The 18,121-nt window shown below is 43.7% G+C and overlaps 1 pseudogene; it reads left to right on the top strand.

Annotated features, from left to right (window-relative positions):
• Window positions 1-1,900: 1,900 nt before the first annotated feature.
• On the top strand, window positions 1,901-2,018 carry LOC124556529 (annotated as a pseudogene).
• Window positions 2,019-18,121: the final 16,103 nt, after the last annotated feature.

The following is an 18,121-nucleotide window of genomic DNA, read 5'->3' as shown; positions in this document are numbered from 1 at the left end:
GCACACATTCTGAGACATCAAGGGATCACCAATTTATTATTGGAGTGTGGGAGTAAAGAGCATAGTGGGAGACCAAGACATGAATACAGTTGTCAAATTCAGAAGGAGGTAAGGTGCCATAGTTACTTGGACATGAAGAGGCTTGCACAGGATAGAGTAGCATGGAGAGCTGCACCAAAGTAGTCTTCGGACTGAAGACCACAGCAACACAACGTCATTTATGTGGTGTGTCAGAGCATGAAGTGAAAGCGTCGTGTAGGTTGTCGGCAGTTTTAAACAAGAATCAAAGATAGGAGTAATTCTACAACAACATCACATGTATTTGACAATTAGATCTTCTTTGAACATAGCTGCTAAGGTTCAGTGACCGTGTCAGAATTATATTGTAACAAATAAGTCCTCGGTCACAAATATTAGCTCATAGTAGCTTCGAAACCAGGCCGATTTTGACTTAATATTTGTGACCGAGGGCTTATTTGTTACAATATAATTAGATCTTCATTAGTTTTATTAGTAATAAATTATGTGGTGTATCAAGTTTCCTAATCGCCACACATACATGAACAGGTAATAGGGTCTCTGTTCTCTTATTAAATGACGGCAATAGGAAATGCAGTTGAAGACCTGACTGACAAAAGAGTACTTTTGTTATGATGTCATATAATTATTTTTGGCCGTTTTTAATATTGTTGACAACATACAAGTTAGTTCCTCTTCATATCGTGCAAACTATGTGAGCGATGTTAACGTGACGATCCCTGTGTGGTCAAATAAAGCATACGATTTTCTTGACATGCATTGTAACTAATGAAACTTCCTGGCAGATTAAAACCTTGTGCCGGGCCAAGACTCGAACTCGGGACCTTTGCCTTTCGCGGGAAAGTGCTCTACCAACTGAGCTACCCAAGCACGACTCACGCCCCGCCCTCGCAGCTTTACTTCTGCCAATGCCTCGTCTCCTACCTTCCAGACTTTACAGAAGCTCCCCTGCGAACCTAGCAGTACTAGCATTCCCGAAAGAAAGGATATTGCGGAGACATGGCTTAGCCACAGCCTGGGGGATGTTTCCAGAAAGAGATTTTCACTCTGCGCGGAGTGTGCATTGATATGAAACTTCTTGGCAGATTAAAACTGTGTGCCGGGCCGAGACTCGAACTCGAGACCTTTGCTTTTCGCGGGAAAGTGCTCTACCAACTGAGCTACCCAAGCATGACTGACGACCCGTTCTGACAGCATTACCTCTGCCAGTACCTCGTCTCCTACCTTCGCAGGAGAGCTTCCGTAAAGTTTGGAAGGTAGGAGACGAGATAATGGCAAAAGTAAAGCTGTGAGGACGAGGCGCGTGTCATGCTTGGGTAGCTCAGTTGGTGGAGCACTTGCCCACGAAAGGCAGCCGGCACGGTAGCTCAGTGTGTTCGGTCAGAGGGTTTAGCTACCCTCTGTAATAAAAAAACTGAGTAAACGGATCAACGAACAACCTGAACGAGTGTCATCGGACATCCGCCACGAACAAATTCAACGAACAATATGGAACAAAAATGAGATTAAGAAAAATAAATAAAATAAAAAAAAGCCAAAGGTCCCGAGTTCGAGTCTCGGCGAGGCACACAGTTTTAATCTGCCAGGAAGTTTCATATCAGTGGACACTCCGCTGCAGAGTGAAAATCTCCTTATTGCAACTAATTTCTGAAGACAGTAATAATATGTTATCTGTCAACAGTATGTTCTGTGCGACTCTTCGTTAGTATATTGTAATGTGAGACAGCAATACACTAATGATGAAATGTGTTAAATGGAATAGTGAATCCAGAAGGAAATAAAGTTATAGCAATTAGTGAACGCCTTTTCATCTAGACTACTGTTGAAATGAATAAATTATCGGTGGCTTTATAGTAAAGATGGCAACGGCCTTGCCGCAGTGGATCCACCGGTTCCCGTCAGATCACCGAAGTTAAGCGCTGTCGGGCGTGGCCGTCACTTGGATGGGTCACCATCCTGGCCGCCATGCGCTGTTGCCATTTTTCGGGGTGCACTCAGCCTCGTGATGCCAATTGAGGAGCTACTCGACCGAATAGTAGCGGCTCCGGTCACAGAAAACCATCGTAATGACAGGGAGAGCGGTGTGCTAACCACACGCCCCTCCAATCTGCATCCTCATCTCTGGATGACACGGCGGTCGGATGGTCCCAATGGGCCACTTGTGGCCTGAAGACGGTGTGTGTGTGTGTGTATGTGTGTGTGTGTGTGTGTGTGTGTGTTATAGTACAGAAACCAAATGCCAATAATAAGGAAGAAAAAAGAGAGCCCAACAATAAATACCTTTATTACCACTTTCGTTGTTGGTGTATTCCTCACATTGTCGTACGCTTACCAGCTTTGTACGCCCATTATAGCCTTTCCGTTGTTCACTTTGAAGTACAATGCCATAGTAACAACTTGTCACAGATGACATCAGCGAACTGCAGATGAAGGAAACTGCTGGCGACTGGAGATGTAACGCTCTTTTGTTTACAGCCTGGTAAGCAGCGCTCCTACGCCGCAAACAATTACGGGCCAGCAACATTTGCGGTTCAGTTAATTGTTTCCGTACGATATTTTAATTATAACAATAAGGGACGTTCAGCCTGATTAACAAAGTAATTAAAAAGCGATTCATCATGGCCAGCCGGCGGCGGCTGCGCCGTTGTCGCGGCGTGCGGCGGCAATTACCCGCAGCTGCGCCCACCAGCGGGAGCTCAGGGCCGAGCCCTCGCACAAAATTGGACGAGGCGGCGCTGCCCTGCCCGAGTCGCTGCCCTCCCCCCCCCCCCCCCCCCTAGTGCTTTCTAGCTGCGCATGCGCATGGCTGCAGAACCCTCTGTCGGCCTTGCTACTTCGCGCCCCTGCCGTCGAAAACAAGGCCCAGAGCCCGTACTACTCGGCGGTGTGAGCCGTGCTTAACGTCGATAATGAGAGGGATAATGTATCAGAAAACTCATCTCCACAGGCGTCGGTTTGGTGGTATCCACGTTATGAGGTAACCCTTATCGGGAGAAATGCTATTTGGCGCAGGAAATTGTTTCTGCAGAAAGCCGACAGGTTCCTGTCAGAGCCGAGCAGTCTCTTTCCAACTCTAGACCGTAACAGTGTACCCAATAAAGCGATTAAGGTGAGTGGGCGCCTTGGCGGCTTGCTATTGCTAGAAGACGGGATTGCGTGTGGGCTGTGAAAGCGGAATAACTATACAAGGTGTCCCAAAACTTTAGTGTACAAATAGTACATTACAATCAAAAACGAGCATTTTGAGATATGTGACCATTTCTCGTGAATGAGTGTTTCAGGCGGTAGAATGTCTACAAGTCAGGCTCGTGCTTGTAGACAACAAATAACTGCCTATTACTGTGACACTTGCAGCGTTACGCTGTAACGGAATACACACTCCAAGCGCCGATTCAAGGTTCATATCCTAGATGGGGATGTGGGGTCAGAGGCGCTGCGGAAGGAGGGGGGGTGGGGGCGAGGCCAAAATGTAATTCCCTTTGCTCTTCACTTTTTGCTACTATTTTAATAGTAATAATATATTATATAGAATGTTTTATTACAGTAATTATAATTAGGTGTTTAAATCGGTGCTTAGTATACAATATTTGAATGTAATTAACAAGAAATTGCAATTCAGAGAAAAACAGCATTCGTCAAAAAAATTGATAATTTCGTGTCATGCAGCGGATTGAGTTAAAATGATAGAAACAAACTGTGTCAATTTTACTTCATAATTTACATAATATACGATCGTAGTGCACACTCACCATTATCTGTATTTTACTTACCAGGGGACTAGAGGCAGTTAGGTTTTTGAATTTTTTTAATATTTATGGTACGTGGAGTTCAAACTTAAATATAAACAACCAAAACAATGTCGATGGAACTCATAAAAATTCTAGAGAAAATTGATTTTGACTTTTCCCGACCGTCATTACTATGCTAAGGCAAAGAAAATATTTCGCGGTAAGCCATGTGACTGTGTGGGAGAATGCTCGCCTGCCACTTTCGGGTTTTAGGTTCGATTCCCAGCTGACGCACACTTTTAAACAAAGGTGGGTGGTCTAGTAGCGATTTCGTGAAGCTTAAGACACATAAAGGTGGAAAAAATCAGTAGCACTCGAGACTGGTAATCGTTGGTTCGAGCCTCGTTTCTCACTATTTGTTTAGTTTTTTCACCCAGTTCGAACACGTACGTCATTTAAATATCAAATTCGTCCAATAGATGCTAATTAAGAGATATCTAATTGCTACTACTATGAAAATTGCACCTCTTCTTATTTTCAATTACATATTACCCACAAAAATCCAGTTTTTATTGGACACAAAAATGCGTAATTACACATCTTTTATAAAAGACGATTAAATTTAGAAAAATAAAATTTAAGTCTTTTTCACTCTTAGGTATTTTGCGCTTCATGGAAGTGTTCGTGGGACGTGGACCTCTGTTGCAAATGTTGACAGGGCTGGAAATCGAAAACATGGTACGAACGTGGTGGGCTAGAATTCTACCATTCAGCCACACGACCTGTTGATGACAACTCATCTTGCTTTAACATAACAAACACTGACGGAGATTTCCAAAGTCGATTTTCTCAAGAATTTTCGAGAGCTGCTTCACACTATTTCGGGGGATTTAAATTTGAGTTCTGAACTTGGCGCACGATAAATACAGAAAATTTGAAAAATCCGACTGCCGTGTGGTGCCTTTGTTTGCACTACAATTCTGAACCCATGTCTGTCGTCTATCGCTATGCGGGCGTCCAGATGGAGGGAGTGCTGTTTTTTCTGTTGTTTCCACCTGCGTTCAGAAAGTCAATCTTCCTGTTTTCCTTTATGTAACATGTTTCATTTTCTGTCTTGACTTACTCAACTGCCTGTGCTTTTGCCAGTTCTAAGTAAGGCGTCGCGAATCGTGTCGAAATTCTTATTGATAACAGTTACAGTCTGACTACGAATGCATTGCTTTAACCTGCTGTGGTACTCTATGCAGGCGGTCAGGTTATGATAATTTATTCTGGGAAAGTTATTTAAGAAATTTGAAACATTATATACTTCAAAATATTAGCGCTTTAACAACTGGGTTGTTCACCACTTTGTACAGTTCATGACAGACTGTCGAAGATGCTGACACGTATCTAATGTAAGGTACAGCAGAATTTAGAGCCCGGAAACCGGAATGAATGCACAGAGAAAACTATTGCAACACATATCACAACTAAGTGGAAGAAAATATCGTTATGGGTAAAAAATTGACCAAGTGCTTGTAGGATCCTCGCACTGAGGCTTCCATACAAACTTCACTGGTGTAGTTCATCCATCCTGGGAATCGATAACCTCAACGAATTTGCCTGTTATCGATATTGGTACTGACAAGATATTGGTCCCGAGAATTCCAAGACTGTATCAAAATCTCTACAGTGGTTCCTCAGACTAGCCTCGACATCAGAAGCGAGCAGGAGACTGCAGTTTATATATGTAGAGAGACAATATTAAACATTTTTTACGTACTTAGTCAAATATGAATAAAACTTACATTTGATTTTTTTCATGCAGTAATGTTCGTTTATTATGCTTTTGACGGATGATGAATGCAACGTACGTACGAATAGCAAAATATAGTATTTATGTGATATAATTACAATTTAACAAGTTTCAGAGTTTTACTTTACTTGTACTGTGGCACCTCGTATGTTGCCGAATTTCATGCTTCTAGGTTAAAGGGAAGTACCCTAAAGATATTGACGACTGAGTTTGCATCAAAATATGTGACATAAATGACCAAATCTTTTGATTGCATTGACTTATAAGCTTAAATTTTTTCCACCACCAAGAGACCACAGACTTTACTATGTAAGATAAAGTTAAGCTTGATAGGCGTAACTGTTCCAGAGAAAAAGGGGTCTTAAAAGACGGACGGACACACAGAGACAGAGGCGGGCAGCAGAGCTATCCTATACAGGTTCCGTTTTTACGGACTGGAGCATGGAACCCCAAAAATTACTAAAAACTGGATCATTCAAGTCACAGGTGGTATATGAATAGTAAAACGATTTTAAACTCCAATTTTGGCTGTCAAATATTTTAATACTTGTAACATCACAATAGGTGTCGTTACATGATTAAATAAATGAGTGATGCAACTAATTAATCTCAGCCCCAACACCCGCAGGCCTGTAGTAGCAATATGGGTCTACACATTTCTTTTTTTCATTCTTATGTGCACGTCCTTTGTCCTGATTTCCATTTTTCACCCTTTCTGAAAGTGTGTGGTCAAGTGTGAATGATTTGAATGCAGTAGCAGACGAACCAGAGAAGTGGTGGGTTTCTTAATCTTCTACCTACCTAAACGGTGTCGGTGGAAGGCAGAGAGCAGGAACAGGAGGGCTTGGCCAAAAATGAGTAAAGCAAAACTTTTCCCTAGCAGAGGTTGGTCATGGGCCTACCCCACCACCTCGGGCGTTTCGGAGAGAGCTCCGCGCGACGGTTACAGGTTAAGTTGTTCTGAAGACAGGTAAGAAACCAGACGTTCCCTCAGAACGTCTGTGTCGAACAAGGGACAAAAGGTATTTGAATCTGTTAATAATAATTTGCTAATCTCAACAATTTCTTCTCCTAGCCATTTTTTGAATTACGGTTTAGGTTCTGCAATTTTTGGTTCACTTAATCAGTGTCATAATAGTGCGATTTCCGTTAGGCGCGACCATGCGATCTATAGATTCAAAGCGCAGATCAAGCCTTAAGTTACTGTCTGCCATTTTGTTTTATTTGTGCCGGACATTTTAAATTATCAATAAAACTGTACTGAGCGTATATTCGGCAAGATGAATCGATCTGATTCCAAGCGCTTCACGGAAAGATATGCAGCCACCAAAATCGTGCCCCACGAGATGCATACAATTCTTCCCACTAATAATTGCTGTCGACATTTTGTTTGCCGTGTGAATCAGTGTATGTGAATGTCTGTGTTACAGACTTGAGCAGTGACCACGTGCTCCCCAGATTTTCCCACCCCACAGGACTCTGCAGATTAATGCCAACGTGGCTTGTTATTCTCGTATGAGAAATCCATAGGATCGTGAATAAATGTACCAGGAATGTTTTGTCCATCTATTAAATACAAAAAGATTACTGTTAACATGCGAAATATAGTAAAAAATAAATATTTTATCATTTGAAGCTATTTCCGTGATTGCAAGAAGAAAAGACAACAGATGGACGAAACTAGTGCTGGAGTGGAGTCCGAGAGAGCACCAGAGGCCTAGAGGAAGACCACCAGACAGATGGGACAAAGACATCAAGAAGATCGCTGCTAACACCTGGCAGAGAACTGCCCAAGACGGTCCCACTTGGAGAAGACTGCTGAAAGCCTACCTGAATCCACGACTCGAAGAGGCCACATCATTTAATGATTCCAGGTGGAGTCATTCCTGATGTGGAAAGCGTCCTTCCGGATGCCATGAAGAGCACAGGGTGCAGCCAGCTGCAGGTGGTGGCACATGTCGGCACTAATGACTTGTGTCGCTTTGGATCTGAGGAAATTCTCTCTGGATTCCAGCGGCTATCTGATTTGGTGAAGGCTGCCGGTCTTGCTTACGAGATGAAGGCAGAGCTCACCATCTGCAGCATCGTTGACAGAACCGACTGCAGACCTTTGGTGCAGAGCCGGGTGGAGAGTCTGAATCAGACGGTTTTGCGGCCGTGTTGGCTGCAGATTCCTTGACTTGCGTCATAGGGTGGTGGGGTTTCGGGCTCCGCTGAATAGGTCAGGAGTTTACTACACTCAGCTGGCGGCTACACGGGTAGCGGAGGTTGTGTGGCGTGGACTGGGCGGTTTTTTGGGTTAGAAGGCCTCGGGAAAGTACGGGGTGGGCTGCAATCTCAAAGAGTGCATAGCAAATACAGGACGTGCTTGGATCAAGGAACAGTCGGAATTGTGGTTGTAAATTGTTGTAGTTGTGCTGGGAGGGTCCCTGAGCTTCAAGCGCTAATAGAAAGTACAGAAGCTGAAATCGTTATAGGTACAGAAAACTGGCTAAAGCCTGAAATAACTTCTGCAGAAATTTTTACGAAGTCTCAGACGCTGTTCAGGAAAGATAGATTAGGCAGAATTGGTGGTGGAGTGTTTGTGTCTGTCAGTAGTGGTTTATCTTGTAGTGAAGTCGAAGTAGATACTCCGTGCGAATTGGTATGGGTGGAGGTTATACTTAACAGCCGAACTAAGTTAATAATTGGCTCCTTCTACCGACCCCCAGACTCCGATGATATAGTTGCTGAACAGTTCAGAGAAAATTAGAGTCTCGTAACAAATAAATACCCCACGGTTATAGTTGGTGGGGACTTCAAGCTTCCCTCAATATGTTGGCAAAAATACTTGTTCAAAACCAGTGGTAGGCAGAAAACATCTTCCGAGATTGTCCTACATGCTTTCTCCGAAAATTATATGGAGCAGTTAGTCCACGAACCCACGCGCATTGTAAATGGTTACGAAAACACACTTGACCTCTTAGCCACAAACAATCCAGAGCTGATAGAGAGCATCATGAATGATACAGGGGTTAGTGATCACAAGGTCGTTGTAGCTAGGCTCAATACCGTTTCTTCCAAATCCACCAGAAACATACGCAAAATAATTTTATTGAAAAAAGCGGATAAAGTGTCACTAGAAGCCTTTCTAAGAGACAATCTCCATTCCTTCCGAACTGACTATGCAAATGTAGACGAGATGTGGCTCAAATTCAAAGATATAGTAGCAACAGCAATTGAGAGATTCATACCTCATAAATTGGTAAGAGATGGAACTGATCCCGCATGGTGCACAAAACAGGTCCGAACGCTGTTGCAGAGGCAACGGAAAAAGCGTGCGAAGTTCAGAAGAACGCGAAATCCCGAAGATTGGCTAAAATTTACATACGCGCGAAATTTGGCACGGACTTCAATGCGAGATGCCTTTAATAGGTTCCACAACGAAACATTGTCTCGAAATTTGGTAGAAAATCCGAAGAAATTCTGGTCGTATGTAAAGTACACAAGCGGCAAGACGCTGTCAGTACCTTCGCTGCGCAGTGCCGATGGTACTGCTACCGACGACTGTGCCGCTAAAGCGGAGTTATTGAACGCAGTTTTCCGAAATTCCTTCACCAGGGAAGACTAATGGAATATTCCGGAATTTGAAACACGAACAGCTGCTAGCATGAGATTCTTAGAAGTAGATGCTTTAGGGGTTGCGAAGCAACTCAAATCGCTTGATACGGGCAAGTCTTCAGGTCCAGATTGTATACCGATTACGTTCCTCTGAGATTACACAGATACAATAGCACCCTACTTAGTAATCATATACAACCGCTCGCTCACCGATAGATCTGTATCTGCAGATTGGAAAATTGCGCAGGTCGCACCAGTGTTTAAGAAGGGTAGTAGGAGTAATCCATCGAACTACAGACCTATATCATTGACGTCGGTTTGCAGTAGGGTTTTGGAGCATATACTGTATTCAAACATAATGAATCACCTCGAAGGGAACGACCTATTGATACGTAATCAGCATGGTTTCAGAAAACATCGTTCTTGTGCAACGCACGAAGTAATGGCCGCTATCGACAGGGGATCTCAAGTTGATTCCGTGTTTCTAGATTTCCGGAAAGCTTTTGACACCGTTGCTCACAAGCGACTTCTAATCAAGCTGCGGGCCTATAGGGTATCGTCTCAGTTGTGCGACTGGATTCGTGATTTCCTGTCAGGAAGGTCGCAGTTCGTAGTAGTAGACGGCAAATCATCGAGTAAAACTGAAGTGATATCAGATGTTCCACAGGGAAGCGTCCTGGGGCCTCTGCTGTTCCTGATCTATATAAATGACCTGGGTGACAATCTGTGCAGTTCTCTAAGGTTGTCCGCAGATGATGCTGTAATTTAAAGTCCAGTAAGGCCATCCGAAGACCAGTATCAGTTGCAAAGCGATTTAGAAAAGATTGCTGTATGGCGTGGCAGGTGGCAGTTGACGCTAAATAACGAGTAGTGTGAGGTTGTGAGGTGATCCCCATGAGTTCCAAAAGAAATCCGTTGGAATTCGATTACTCGATAAATAGTACAATTCTCAAGGCTGTCAATTCAACTAAGTACCTGGGTGTAAAAATTACGAACATCTTCAGTTGGAAAGACCACATAGATAATATTGTGGGGAAGGCGAGCCAAAGGTTGCGTTTCATTGGCAGGACACTTAGAAGATGCAACAAGTCCACAGCAGTACAGGACTAGATGTGAGAGTTCTAGTGTCGCCCTTGATTGGAAGCCGTCAGCATAAAGTGGAAACAGGTGCACCTGAATTTGATATTTGACGAGGTGCACATCATTCTACACTCCTGGAAATTGAAATAAGAACATCGTGAATTCATTGTCCCAGGAAGGGGAAACTTTATTGACACATTCCTGGGGTCAGATACATCACATGATCACACTGACAGAACCACAGGCACATAGACACAGGCAACAGAGCATGCACAATGTCGGCACTAGTACAGTGTATATCCACCTTTCGCAGCAATGCAGGCTGCTATTCTCCCATGGGGACGATCGTAGAGATGCTGGATGTAGTCCTGTGGAACGGCTTGCCATGCCATTTCCACCTGGCGCCTCAGTTGGACCAGCGCTCGTGCTGGACGTGCAGACCGCGTGAGACGACGCTTCATCCAGTCCCAAACATGCTCAATGGGGGACAGATCCGGAGATCTTGCTGGCCAGGGTAGTTGACTTACACCTTCTAGAGCACGTTGGGTGGCACGGGATACATGCGGACGTGCATTGTCCTGTTGGAACAGCAAGTTCCCTTGCCGGTCTAGGAATGGTAGAACGATGGGTTCGATGACGGTTTGGATGCACCGTGCACTATTCAGTGTCCCCTCGACGATCACCAGTGGTGTACGGCCAGTGTAAGAGATCGCTCCCCACACCATGATGCCGGGTGTTGGCCCTGTGTGCCTCGGTCGTATGCAGTCCTGATTGTGGCGCTCACCTGCACGGCGCCAAACACGCATACGACCATCATTGGCATCAAGGCAGAAGCGACTCTCATCGCTGAAGACGACACGTCTCCACTCGTCCCTCCATTCACGCCTGTCGCGACACCACTGGAGGCGGGCTGCACGATGTTGGGGCGTGAGCGGAAGACGGCCTAACGGTGTGCGGGACCGTAGCCCAGCTTCATGGAGACGGTTGCGAATGGTCCTCGCCGATACCCCAGGAGCAACAGTGTCCCTAATTTGCTGGGAAGTGGCGACGCGGTCCCCTACGGCACTGCGTAGGATCCTACGATCTTGGCGTGCATCCGTGCGTCGCTGCGGTCCGGTCCCAGGTCGACGGGCACGTGCACCTTCCGCCGACGACTGGCGACAACATCGATGTACTGTGGAGACCTCACGCCCCACGTGTTGAGCAATTCGGCGGTACGTCCACCCGGCCTCCCGCATGCCCACTATACGCCCTCGCTCAAAGTCCGTCAACTGCACATACGGTTCACGTCCACGCTGTCGCGGCATGCTACCAGTGTTAAAGACTGCGATGGAGCTCCGTATGCCACGGCAAACTGGCTGACACTGACGGTGGCGGTGCACAAATGCTGCGCAGCTAGCGCCATTCGACGGCCAACACCGCGGTTCCTGGTGTGTCCGCTGTGCCGTGCGTGTGATCATTGCTTGTACAGCCCTCTCGCAGTGTCCGGAGCAAGTATGGTGGGTCTGACACACAGGTGTCAATGTGTTCTTTTTTCCATTTCCAGGAGTGTATAACTTTTCTCATATATCAAAGTAATTCTGTCAAGTGCGAAACTCTCTGCCTTGAACCAAAAAGCGGACTTTTTTGTTTACCATTCTCATAAGGTTAAAATCCTTTTTATAAGTCAGTTAGATAATAGAAACATTGTAAACAGATGATAAACCACGAAATTCATTTCCTTTATGAACTACGTCGCTTTGCTTTGACAGACGCAGACGCTACCACTGAATCACTGTTGCAACCAGACTAATGCTGCCCCATCGTAAGTAGCCAATCTGATCTAATAGCCTAATCTAATAGGTCGGAGATAGGGACATAGGGACATTGAAGTTGGCACTCTTACGAGGTACACTTAAAAAAAAAAAAAAAAAAAAAAAAGAACCAGGCACACCACACGAAAGAATTATCGAATGGGATGGAAATCGTTGGATGATATATTCCAGAGAAAGATCTTCAGAAACTGAACAAGTCAATAACGCGTTGGTTCACCTGTGGTCTTAATGCAAGCTGTTATTCGGCTTGGCATTGCTTGACAGAGTTGTTGGATGCTTTCTTGAGGGATATCGTGCAATAGTTTGTACAATTGGCCCTTTAGGTCGCAATCCCGAGAGGGTTGGAGGTCCATAATGCTCCGAACGTTCTCAGTTTGGGTGAGATCCCGTGACCTCGCTTCCCAACGTAGGGCTTGACAAGCACCAAGACATGCAGTAGAAAATCTCACTGTGCGCGGCCGGGCATTACCTTGCGAAATGTAAGCCCAAGATGACTTGCCATGAAGTACAATAAAACGGGGTAAAATATCGTCGACGTACCGCTGTGCTGTAAGGGTGCCGCGGATGACAACTGAAGGGGTCGTTCTATAAAAAGAAATGGTACGCCAGACATCAGTCGTTGTCGGGCCGTGTGGATGGAGACGATCAGGTTGATATCCGACGATTGCCCGGGGTGTCTTCAGACACGTCTTCGGTCTGGAATCTAATTGACTGGAGTAGAACTGTCTTCGTTTATGAATCCCTCTTCGAACTGAGCTCCGATGTTCAGCGAAGATGTTTGTGGAGACGCCGCGGAGAGCTGAGGGTTACCAACCTCACATACGCCAGTCATACTGTCCAACAGTCGGGAGTGATGGTCTGGGATGGCATTCCTTTTCACAGCAGGACCCTTTTGGTTGTCATCCACGGCACCCATACAGCACAGCGGTACGTCGACGATATTTTACCCTGTTTTGTTTTACTTCATGGCAAGTCATCTTGGGCTTACATTTCAGCAAGATAATGCCCGGCCGCATATTGCGAGAATTTCTACTGTTTGTCTTCGTGCTTGCCAAACTCTACCTTGGCCAACAAGGTCGCCGGATCTCTCCCTAATTGAGAAAGTTTGTAGCTTTATCATCAGGGACCTCCAACGAACTCCGGATTTTCACGATCTAACGCGCCAATTGGACAGAATTTTGCACTATATCACTCAGGAGGACATCTAACAACTCTTATCAATCAACACCAAACCGAATAGCTGTTTGCATGAGGGCCAGTGGTGGACCAACCCGTTTTTGACTTTCTCTGTCTGCGAAAATTTTTCTCTTGAATAAAATGTCCAATTTTTCTGAAATTGTGATCATTTGTTTTTCATACCATTCGAATAATTCCGCCGTGGTGCGTCGTGTTTTTTTTTCTTAATTTCAGTTTTGTTTTGTGTTTGTGTTAGAGTGTACATAAGTGGCTAAAAGTTCATATTTTTGCGGACTTGGGCTTCGATGAACTCCGATCACCAGTACTTGCTGTTGTAAGGAAAATGAATGAAGCCGAATTCCAATTACTGACCGTACTTAATGCAGTCATCACTAGGGTGATGCCATCGAGTAATCAGCACAGAAAACTTCGTGGCGGTAGTACATAGTACGTCAGCATGGCACGACATACGTCAGAGAACAGCGCCCGCAATGTGTTCGCCAACTTTGACGTTGGAACACAGAAAATTCGAGGACGTTTCTGTTCGACTTTGAGCATGTATTTTGTTCTTAGAGTAACAGACGATGTGTTTTGGTTTAGAGAGTATCCGTAATGCATATTTCTTCAATAAGTGAGCTTTGCTTATATAAGACGTTGATATAAAAATGGGGAAGAAGCTTCTGAGAGCATGTCTCTGTAGGACGGCATTGTTTGGAAGTGAAACGTGGACAGACGGAAATCTAGAGGAAAAGAAACTGGAAGTATTTGAAATTCAGGAATCTTAAAACAAAGTATGAAATGAAGAGGCACTACAAGCAATATGTGAGGAAGAAAGTCTGTGGAAGACCTTTCCAGGAGAAGGTAATGTTTAGTACCTGACGAGGCATTGAGGAAAGACACACTTGGCGCTGAAAGTAGCTGCAGAGGGGGAAAGTAAAAGAGGCAGATGAGGACAAGAAACAAAAACCACTGCAGAGGATTTTGGGAGCAGGAGCTATGAAACGATTAGCACAAAGTAGCAAAAGATGGAGAGAAACATCAGAACAGTGGGAACACAGGTCACGTTTTTTTCTCGTACTGAAACTACGACTGAGCCGGTTTCTACAGGCAGCATTCTTGTTGCTTGCGTGTGTGCTCACAACAGTGTAATACGTGCCGATGTACGTAGCATCAGTGGCCCTGTAGGTTGCTTCTCAAAGAAAAATTTTTTCAACGAACAGTTGAGGGCATGGGCAGTTCTCCAGTTCTGAAGCGAGTGTTTCCTGGAGGCGTGCGCCTTTCTTATGACACCTTTGCCCCCGAGATAATGGTGACTGATACAGTCTCCTTGTCCAAGAGGACGTGAAATTTTCGTTCTCTTAAGACAAATTGTGTTTGTTTCGTAGGGAGAGTATTTTTCCTGAATTGTCTCAAGATCTTCTCTTAAGCACTATGAATGCTTGATCTGATGACTGTTTCATCCCGACGTTTGCCTAACGAATGGGAATGGGGAGGCGGGGGGTTCCATCACAAAATACTTCTATCGGATTGGCCTACTTTTGCTTTGATTTTACTACGACTGGCGTTAGATGGTTCAAATGGCTCTGAGCACTATGGGACTTAACTTCTGAGGTCAACTACTTAAACCTAACTAACTAAGGACATCACACACATCCATGCCCGAGGCAGGATTATAACCTGCGACCGTAGCGGTCGCGCGGTTCCAGACTGTAGCGCCTAGAACCGCTCGGCCACCCCTGCCGGCTGGCTTTAGATGTTTGAGTTTTACTTTTATTCGGTTTTCTTAACTTCTGCTCTGTCATAGTCATTGAGCTACCCTGTTGGTTTGTCGATGATTTTTTACTTATTTATTTATTTACTTTTTGATTAGCTACTGCTGTGAAATCGTATGAGAATAGGTGCTTTTGAAAAGGAAGTGTAAGGAAACTTATAGGTGTTTCCAGTAATTTTTAAGGCACCTTTGGTTATCACATGCCTGTGGTTTTAGGGACATTTTCAAAGAAATGCTCTGTGTTAGTCTACAGTACAGCGACCCGTGGAGTTTTATAACACAGCGCAACAGTCGTCTGAAACTGCTACAAACAAAAAGCTGGTGTTTTGAAATTTTACTCTGAGATAGACCACTAGCAGGCACTATATTCGATGCTGGCACAAATAGAACTGTTTCAGATGTAGAGAACAATCCTTGGGCTTACTCCACCAAAGCGGGATTTTAGTAATTTTATTAGATTCAGTCCCTGTGCGTTGAACAATCTACTCAGCGATTTTTGTTTTTGGCCTCGCTTGTCCTCCTGCCGTACTGAAACTAATTTGCAAAGTAAACGGTATTCACTTCGTATAGACTTCATGAAGAGTGTCATGAACAACGCCACACACAGATGAATATGGTGTAATGTGCTCTAGGTAACAGAATCTGCGATGATGTTAATTGTGCTACGTTTAACTGATAATCCACGCTCCAAGCTCTTACAAATATTGCTTGGTTTCATTTCTGTGTGGCATGTGGCTACTAGGTTAGCTCATTTTCATCACGTCAACGAATGAAAGCTTTCTTCAGTTACATTTGTTCTGTTATTTTCTCCTTGACTTATAAAATGTACTATATTTACAAACTTGATTTCATGCGTCAATCAGCTGTTTATGTTACTATACAGATTCGTACTACAGAGGATATAGAACTCCACACTGATTGTAGAAAATACACTGCCTCTTTAGCCTTTGGTAACTGTTATCAATTTCGGAAATTACCGTTTGGACTTACTGTATCTTCTGCAGCATTCATTCGTAGTTTAAACGAAATTTTACCTGTTTATCTTCGTGACAATATTACTTCATATGTTGACGATATTCTTATTGCTAAACGTTCTTGGAGTGAGCACAACAAAATTTTGGATTCATTATTACGTATTTTTGCAAGAGTTGGCATTACAGTGAACTTGGAAAAATCTGAATTTGGTCGTTCTCAGGTGAAATTTCTTGGTCATATTATTTCTACAGAAGGTATTCTCCCTGATCCAGAGAAGCTAGACGCAATTCGTAATTATGCTGTTCCTACTACAAAACGTGATGTTCGTAGTTTCCTTGGTGTCTGTAATTTTCTTAGACGCTTTGTTAGATTGGACAATTTGGCCACACCTCGTTTATGTGAACTATCCGGAAAGAATTCTAATTGGTGTTGGGATGAGGAAGCTCAGTCAGAATTTGAACAACTTCGTGATGCTTTAGTTGCTGCTCCACTTCTTTCACATCCGGATTTATCGAAAGATTTTTGTTTGGCGACGGACTCGTCATACAAAGGCCTAGGTGCACACTTATTTCAAGAGATAGAGGATAAGGGCGTTATAGTACAGAAAACTATTGCATTTGGAAGTCGTGTTCTCTCTAAATCAGAAAAGAATTATTCGATTACGGAACTTGAAGCTTTGGCTGTTGTATGGGCTTTCACAAAATTTTGGACATTTTTGTATGGGAGACATACTAAGGTTTACACCGATCATCGAGCTCTGGAATTTCTTATGTCAACAAAATTAACTCATGGAAGATTGTCACGATGGGCGCTGTATCTACAGGAATTTGATTTCAGTATTGTTTTATACAGGGTTCTTCAAATATTATTGCTGATGCTTTATCATGTGCACCTATGGGTTTGAAACAAAGTGCTGAAGAGGACTGCAAAGAAAACAATTATTGTTTGATGTATATTCAAGGTGTTGCGTTTGAAAATTTTATTTCGTCTTCGCTCCAGGACATCGCTAAGGAGCAAAATAAGGATCCAATCTGGAAGGACATTAAGGAGAAGTGGAGGAGAATGGAAAGCGGAGCGAATAGACAGTATTATTTAGTTCGCAATGATATTCTTTTTAAACGAAAATCGGTCGACAACTCTGGTTGTTTGTATTCCTGATGAATGGGTTAATAAATTGATTTGGTATACACATTTCAGTTATGCACACTTTGGTCCCAGAAAATGCTTTCATACATTACAAGAAAATTGCTACTATATGGAAAAACGTATTCGATTTGTTCTTGCCAAATGCAAATTATGTCAAAAGGCTAAGCCGCCAACTATTTCTCACAGAGCACCGTTGTTTCCTATCATTCCAGCGAAATTAAAGGAGATGGCTGCAGTCGATTTGTTCGGTCCAGTGGTTCGTTCTACTAATGGTTTTGTGTACATTTTGCAGCACTGGAATTGACATCAGAATGTGTGTGTTTTACGCCTTTACGCAAAACAACTGCTCGTTCAGTATCTAATGCTTTCATAAAACATTTTCTTAAAGAAGTGGGTCATGTTGATAAGGTTATATCAGATAATGGATCACAGTTTCGCTCTAAAATTTGGCTTCGTACGCTACGGCGTCGTAAGATAAAACCAATTTTCATTTCACTTTTTCACCCTCAATCTAATGCTTCAGAGAAATGGATGAAGGAAATCAATAAATTGTGTCGACTTTATTGTCATCATAATCACAGAACGTGGGAACAGTATCTTCATATTTTTCAAAACATTCTGAATGAACTTCCTAATGATTCAACTTTTTTACCGCCTATATTGATATTAAAAAACAAAGCACCGACAAATCGCATTTCTGAAATCGTTCCTTTTCCGCCTTCACGGGAACTGCGGCATTCTGAAGTTGTCAACCTGGCTCTACGAAATATTGCGTCTGCGGCTGCTAGAAGAGAGAAATCAGCTAAGCGTCCTGGTCGTTTAAAAAGCTTGTCAGTTGGTCAAAAGGTGTTACTTAAGTCTCACCGTTTGTCTCACAAAGGAAAAGGCTTGTGTCGCAAATTTTTTCTGCTTTATAACGGTCCATATAGGGTTCGCAAAATCATTCATGATAACACTGTCGAAGAAGAAACTCTTAAATCTCGGCGCTCTAAGG

This window comes from Schistocerca americana, chromosome 1 (assembly GCF_021461395.2).
Source record: "Schistocerca americana isolate TAMUIC-IGC-003095 chromosome 1, iqSchAmer2.1, whole genome shotgun sequence".
Taxonomy (NCBI): Eukaryota; Metazoa; Arthropoda; class Insecta; order Orthoptera; family Acrididae; genus Schistocerca; species Schistocerca americana.
The sequence above is the reverse complement of the archived record's forward strand: the minus strand, read 5'-3'. Positions and strand labels throughout refer to the sequence as shown.